The sequence below is a fragment of the Somniosus microcephalus genome, unplaced genomic scaffold, assembly GCF_052327205.1.
Source record: "Somniosus microcephalus isolate GS21.2 unplaced genomic scaffold, FLI_Smic_1.0 scaffold98, whole genome shotgun sequence".
Taxonomy (NCBI): domain Eukaryota; kingdom Metazoa; phylum Chordata; class Chondrichthyes; order Squaliformes; family Somniosidae; genus Somniosus; species Somniosus microcephalus.
Window position 1 is genome coordinate 747,580 of NW_028225285.1, and position 8,032 is coordinate 755,611.

The following is an 8,032-nucleotide window of genomic DNA, read 5'->3' on the forward strand; positions in this document are numbered from 1 at the left end:
AGGATCAGCAGTAATGGCGGCTGTAATACCCACAAGCCCCCGCGCTCCAGAAAGCACTCTATTGACTCTGAGTCCCGTGCATGTGCTCATGGCCCCCGCGCTCTCCCTCCTGCTCTACAATCGCCCGTCCCGATCGGTCCGCAACACGCATGCTCAGCACACAAAACCCCGCGGTTGGAACATCGGGCGTGCATGCGGAGCCGCAACATCTGGTACGCGTGAGCGGCTCAGGTGGGGGTGAGTCGGTGTTTCGCCTCAGCCGCCAGGGAGGTGCGCATGTGCAGGACGACCCAACATTCTTCCCGTCAGCAATCACTCCCTCGTTTCTTTAACAAAAACAGAAAATGCTGGAAATACTCAGCAGGTCAGGCAGCATCTGTGGAGAGAGAAACAGAGTTAACGTTTCAGGTCGATGACCATTCGTCAGAACTGCTTGCTCTTTAGTGTCAGCCAGTGGCTCAGTGGGCAGCACTCTCGCCTCTGAGTCAGAAAGTTGTGGGTTCATAGTCCCACTCCAGAGACTTGAGCACAAAAATCCAGGCTGACACTCCAGTGCAGTGCTGAGGGAGTGCGGCACTGTCGGAGGTGCCGTCTTTCGGATGAGATGTTAAATTGAGGCCCTGTTTGCTCTCTCAGGTGGATGTAAAAGATCCCATGGCATTATTTCAGGAAAGAAAGACTTGCATTTATATAGTGCCACCAGATATCCTAAAGTGCTTTACAGCCAATGAAGTACTACAATGAAGTAGTCACTGTTGCAATGTGGGAAAGAGCAGGGGAATTATCCCCAGTGTCCGGGCCAATGTTTATCCCTCAATCAACATAAAAAATGATAGATTATCTGGTCATTATCACAGTGCTGTTTGTGGGAGCTTGCTGTGCGCTAATTGACTGCCGCATTTCCTACATTGCAACAGTGACTACACTGCAAAAGTACTTCATTGGCTGTAAAGTACTTTGGGACGTCCGGTGGTGGTGAAAGGCGCTATATAAATGCAAGTCTTTCTTCCTTCACTGGTCTCAGCAGCGACCTCTTCTGGCGGTTGGTTGATTGACAGACGAGAGCCCGCGCATGCGCACAGGGAGCCGCGGTTTGGGCCGGGTCCGGCACAGCGACACCTCCCGGTCACCAAGGGTAATGACCGCGCATGCCCAGAGGAGACCAGCCCGCCTCCCCCCACTCGGAGCTGCGCCTGCGCACTCGGATTCTGCCGGACGGAGTCGGCGCGGGGCCATTCCAGGGAAAGGCCTTGGTGTCGGTTCCAGAGTCGCGATCGGTGACGCGAATTGAGTTTTCTCCGCTCCGATTGGGTGGAGAATGGCGCGGGGTGGATCGGGAGAGAATCGAGAGAAATAGAAAAACCTCAGAGTCCGCGAGGCCCCGGACCGAGCAGCGGCAGTTGGACGGTGACGTGATCTCATCGGGGACACGTGACCCGGGCCCGCGGCCTGATTGACGGGAGCTTTCGACCAATAGGGTGCGAGCGGGGCGGGGCTGGAGGAGCGAGCCGGCGGCGGGTCCTCCAACCAATCGAGGAGACTGAGGGGCGGGGCTGGAGGAGCGAGCCGGCAGCGGGTCCTCCAACCAATCGGGGAGCCCGAGGGGCGGGACTAGCGGCACCCAGTGGGCGGGGCTGGAGGTGCGAGCCGGCGGCGGGTCCTCCAACCAATCGGGGAGCCCGAGGGGCGGGACTAGCGCCGGCTGATTGTCTGATCCGCAGGGCAGCGAGTTTCTCCAGTCCCTTGTTCAGGGCCCGGGGAGGCTGTGGGCCTTTATTCCCCGCATTGGACACAAGGCTCTTTGTCTCAGGCATATGGTGACGTCGCACTGAAACTTTCCTTCCTCCTTTACAAAGATGGCTGCCGGTAACCTGGGCCTGTATATGTTCCGATGTAGTCCTCCCACCACTGGGAGCGACAGTGATCCGTTCGTGCGACATAGCTGTACCGCGCAGGCGTAGTACCGCTCCCTTTCCTCTCTCTTTCTCGCACTCTCTCTCTCTCCCGCGCAGGCGCAGTGCCGCTCCCCTGCCCTCCGGCGCAGGCGTAGTACCGCTCCCTTACCCCCCGCGCAGGCGCAGTGCCGCTCCCTTGCTCTCTCCCGCGCAGGTGCAGTGCCGCTCCCCTGCCCTCCGGCGCAGGCGCAGTGGCGCTCCCTTGCTTCCTCTCCCGCGCAGGCGCAGTGCCGCTCCCCTGCCTTCCGGCGCAGGCGCAGTGCCGCTCCCTTTCTTCCAGTCCCGCGCAGGTGCAGTGCCGCTCCCCTGCCCTCCGGCGCAGGCGCAGTGCCGCTCCCTTGCTTCCTCTCCCGCGCAGGCGCAGTGCCGCTCCCCTGCACTCCGGCGCAGGCGCAGTGCCGCTCCCCTGCCCTCCGGCGCAGGCGCAGTGCTGCTCCCCTGCACTCCGGCGCAGGCGCAGTGCCGCTCTCCTGCGCAGGCGCAGTGCCGCACTCCGGCGCAGGCGCAGTCCCGCTCCCCTGCCCTCCGGCGCAGGCGCAGTGCCGCTCCCCTGCTGTGTGCCGGGCCGGGCGGCGCGGGTTGATCGGTGCGTGAGGGTCAGACACAGGCTGGTTGCCCGGGTTACAGGGCCCGTTCTGTGACTGAGGGAACTCGGCCCGACAGGGGCTACTCAGCCCCGAGTTTAGATCACAGCGAGGGAGGGTCACCGCTCCGGGCAGTAACTCCGCACAGAAAATGGCGCATTTTCGCCTAGAGCTGTGAGAATGGGGGAGTCTCAGGAGGCCGGCAATTTACTGTGAGCAAAATCTCCAAACTAAACACACAGCCCCGCAACTGGGGATCTGAGCAAAGGCACAAATTCAAACAAATACTCCGCCTTCACTTTGGATTATTAGTAAGCAGATTAAAAGTCTACATTACATTATTTCACGCTTTCAATATTGTTCTTATTTTCTGCTTTGCCACAATTAGATCTCCCGGTGAATGATGGTGTGATTGACGAAGGTGCTCAGCTCGAAGTAAACAGGGATTGTCGACTGAGGAACAACAGCCGGTTAACCAGCACAGGATTGTGAGCACCAACCGGAGAGAACCCTTCCGATTCAAAGAGCTTTCAGAGATTGACTGTGGAACAAGGTAAGAGAGAGTCCCATTGACTCAGATACACACTGGTCCTGGAGATGGACCGGGGAGAAAGGTCAGAGAGAGTCTCATTGACTCAGATACACACTGGTCCTGGAGATAGACTGGGGAGAAAGGTCAGAGAAAGTCCCATTGACTCAGATACACACTGGTCCTGGAGATGGAACGGGGACAAAGGTCAGAGAGAGACCCATTGACTCAGATACACACTGGTCCTGGAGATGGACTGGGGAGAAAGGTCAGAGAGAGTCCCATTGACTCAGATACACACTGGTCCTGGAGATGGACTGGGGAGAAAGGTCAGAGAGAGTCCCATTGACTCAGATACACACTGGTCCTGGAGATAGACTGGGGAGAAAGATCAGAGAGAGTCCCATTGACTCAGATACACACTGGTCCTGGAGATGGACTGGGGAGAAAGGCCAGAGAGAGTCCCATTGACTCAGATACACACTGGTCCTGGAGATGGACTGGGGAGAAAGGTCAGAGAGAGTCCTATTAAGAACATAAGAAGCAGGAGTAGGCCATGTGGCCCCTCGGGCCTGCTCCGCCATTCAATAGGATCATGGCTGATCCGAACCTAGACTCACGTCCACTTCCCTGCCCTCTCCCCGTAACCTCTGATTCCCTTATCTGCTAGGAAAATGTCTATCTCCGTTTTAAATTTATTTAATGTCGCAGCTTCCACAGCTCTCTGAGGTAGCAAATTCCATAGATTTACTACCCTCTCAGTGAAGGAGTTTCTCCTCATCTCAGTTTTGAAAGGGCAGCCCCTTATTCTAAGATTATGCCCCCTAGTTCTAGTCTCACCCATCAGTGGAAACATCCTCACTGCATCCACCCGATCAAGCCCCCTCACAATCTTATATGTTTCGATAAGTTCGCCTCTCATTCTTCTGAACTCCAATGAGTAGAGGCCCAACCTACTCAACCTTTCCTCATACGTCAACCCCCTCATCTCCGGAATCAACCGAGTGAACCTTCTCTGAACCGCCTCAAGGGCAAGTATATCTTTTCTTAAATATGGAAACCAAAACTGCACGCAGTATTCCAGGTGTGGCCTCACCAATACCCTGTATAACTGCAGCAAGACTTCCCTGTTTTTATACTCCATCCCCCTTGCAATAAAAGCCAAGATTCCATTGGCCTTCCTGATCACCTGCTGCACCTGCATACTAACTTTTTGTGTTTCATGCACCAGGACCCCCAGATCCCTTTGTACTGTAGTACTTTGCAGTTTCTCTCCATTTAGATAATAACTTGCTCTTTGATTTTTTCTGCCAAAGTGCATAACCTCACACTTTCCAACATTATATTGCATCTGCCAAATCTCTGCCCACTCACTTAGCCTGTCTATGTCCTTTTGCAGGTTTTTTATGTCCGCCTCACTCACTGCTTTCCCTCCCATCTTTGTATTGTCGGCAAACTTGGATATGTTGCACTCGGTCCCTTCCTCCAAATCGTTAATATAGATTGTAAAGAGTTGGGGTCCCAGCACTGACCCCTGCAGAACACCACTAGTTACTGATTGCCAGCCCGAGAACGAACCATTTATCCCAACTCTTTGTTTTCTGTTAGATAGCCAATCTTCCACCCATGCCAATATATTACCCCCAATCCCGTGATTTTTTATCTTGATCAGTAATCTTTTGTGTGGAACCTTGTCAAATGCCTTTTGGAAGTCCAAATACACTACATCCGCTGGTTCCCCTTTATCCACCCTGTATGTTACATCCTCAAAGAATTCGAGCAAATTTGTCAAACATGACTTCCCCTTCGTAAAACCATGCTGACTCTGTCCTATTAAATTATGTTTATCCAAATGCTCTGTTACTGTTTCCTTAATAATGGACTCCAACATTTTGCCAACCACAGATGTTAGGCTAACTGGTCTATAGTTTCCAGCTTTTTGTCTACTTCCCTTCTTGAATAAGGGTGTTACATTAGAAGTTTTCCAATCTGCCGGGACCTTTCCTGAGTCCAGGGAGTTCTGGAAAATGATCACCAATGCATCCACAATCCCTACCGCCACTTCTCTCAAGACCCTAGGATGTAGGCCATCAGGTCCGGGGGATTTATCCGCCTTAAGTCCCATTATTTTACTGAGTACCATCTCCTTAGTGATTTTAATCGTGTTTAGTTCCTGCCCCCCCATTGCCCCCTGTTTGTCCAGTGTTGGGATATTTTTAGTGTCCTCTACTGTTAAGACTGATACAAAATATTTGTTTAGTGTCTTTGCCATCTCCATGTTCCCCATCACTAGTTTCCCGGTCCCATCCTCTAAGGGACCAACGTTCACTTTAGCCACCCTTTTTCTTTTTATATAGCTGTAGAAACTCTTGCTATCTGTTTTTATATTTTTTGCTAGTTTACTTTCATAATCTATCTTCCCTTTCTTAATTAATCTTCTAGTTATTGTTTGCTGGCTTTTAAATGCTTCCCAATCTTCTATCCTCCCACTAGATTTGGCTACTTTATATGCCCTTGTTTTCAGTCGGATACTATCCTTTATTACTTTACTAAGCCACGGATGGCTGTCTTTTCTTTTACTCCCCTTTTTCCTCAGTGGAATATATTTATCTTGAAAGATGTGAAATGTCTCCTTGAATGTAGACCACTGCTCTTGTGCCGTCTTACACTTTAATCTGTTTTCCCAGTCCACTTTAGTCAATTCTACTCTCATACCTTCATAGTCTCCTTTATTTAAGCTTAGCACGCTGGTTTGAGTTCCAACTCTCTCACCCTCAAACTGAATTTGGAATTCAACCATATTATGGTCACTCAGTCCAAGGGGATCCTTTACTAGGACATTTTTTATTAATCCTGTCTCATTACACAGGACCCGATCTAAGATTGCCTGCCCCCTGGTTGGTTCAGTTACATACTGCTCAAGGAACCCGTCCCTAATACACTCTATGAACTCTTCCTCAATGCTGCCATGCCCAATTTGATTAGTCCAGTCAATATGAAAGTTAAAATCCCCCATGATTATAGCTGTTCCCTTATTACAAGCCCCAACTATTTCCTGATTTATACTCCGACCAGCAGAGTTGCAACTGTTAGGAGGCCTATAGACTACGCCCACTAGTGACTTTTTCCTCTTATTATTCCTTATCTCCACCCAAACTGTTTCACTATCCTGATCCTTTGACCCAATATCATTTCTGACTATTGCAGTGATTCCATCCTTGATTAACATAGCAACCCCACCTCCCTTTCCTTCCTGTCTGTCCTTCCTAATTGTCAAATACCCTTGTATGTTTAGTTCCCAGTCATGATTATCTTGCAGCCATGTTTCCGTAATGGCCACCAGATCATACCCATGTGTAGTTATTTGCACCGTCAACTCATCAATTTTGTTACGAATGCTGCATGCATTCAGATAAAGAACTTTCAAATATGTTTTCTGACAATTTATTCCTGCTTTTACCCCTTTTACTACTTTACCTTTATCATTATTCATTCTGTCCCTTCCTGACATGCTCTGGTTTTTAATTCCCCCACTGCTACCTTGCTCTATTGCCTTCTCCGCTGTCATTTTTATTTTTCACTCTCTTGAAACCTCCCCCCCACTAATTAGTTTAAAGCCCTCTCTACAGCCCTAGTTATTCGATTCGCCAGGATTCTAGTCCCAGCACTGGCCAAGTGAAGTCCATCCCAACGGAACAGCTGTCTCCTGTCCCAGTACTGATGCCAGTGTCCCAGGAAGCAAAACCCATTTCTCCCACACCAGTCTTTGAGCCACGCATTTAACTCTCTAATTTTATTTACCCTAGCCAAATTTGCACGTGGCTCAGGGAGTAATCCAGAGATTATTACCCTTGTGGTTCTGCTTTTTAATTTGGCCCCTAGCTGCTCAAACTCCCTCAGCAGAACCTCCTTCCTTGTCCTATCTATGTCGTTGGTACCAACATGGACCACGACAACTGGATCCTCCCCCCTCCCACTCCAAGTTTCTCTCTAGCCCAGAGGAGATGTCCTTAACCCTGGCACCGGGCAGGCAACACAGCCTTCGGGACTCTCGCTCTCGGCTGCAAAGAACTCTATCTATCCCCCTAACGATACTATCCCCTACCACTACAACATTTCTTTTAACTCCCCCCACTTGAATGGCCCCCGGCTCCACGGTGCTGTGGCCAAGTTGCTCATCCTCCCCGCAGTCCCTGTTCCCATCCTCACAGGGAGTAAGAGCCTCAAACCTGTTGGGCAAGAGCAAGGGCTGCGGCTCCTCCAACACTACCTCCTGGATCCCCGTACCTGCCTCACTTCTAGTCCCTGGCCACGGACTACATCTGAATTAATTAATTGGTGTGACTACCTCCTGATACACAGAGGCCAGGTAACTCTCCCCCTCCCTGATATGTCTCAGTGTTTGAAGCTCGGACTCCAGCTCTTCAACACGGAGCCGGAATTCCTCGAGCAGCCAACACTTACTGCAAATGTGATCACCGTGAGCATCAATGGTGTCCACCAGCTCCCACATATTGCAGCAGCAACACATCACCTGATCTCCCATTCTATGTAATTAATTACGTTTATTAATATTATTTTTAAATACCCTCTGCTCTGATTCTAGATGATGAATATCGCACCTTAGAAACTATAAATCAGAGTTTAAGCTTAAAAAAAAAAGAGAAATACCTACCAACCAATCACTTACCAGCTTTCTGATGACGTCACACTTGGATTAATTTTTACCTCTCTCCTTCCCTCCGAGTTCGGAGACTGGTTGGCCTTACCTGGTCTCTGGGGCCTTTTATAGCCCCGCTCTGCCGCTCGAGATTCCCCCCGACACTGTGAGGCCTTACCTGGTCTCTGGGGCCTTTTATAGCCCCGCTCTGCCGCTCGAGATTCCCGCCGACACTGTGAGGCCTTACCTGGCCTCCGGGGCCTTTTATAGCCCCGCTCTACCGCTCGAGATTCCCGCCGACGCT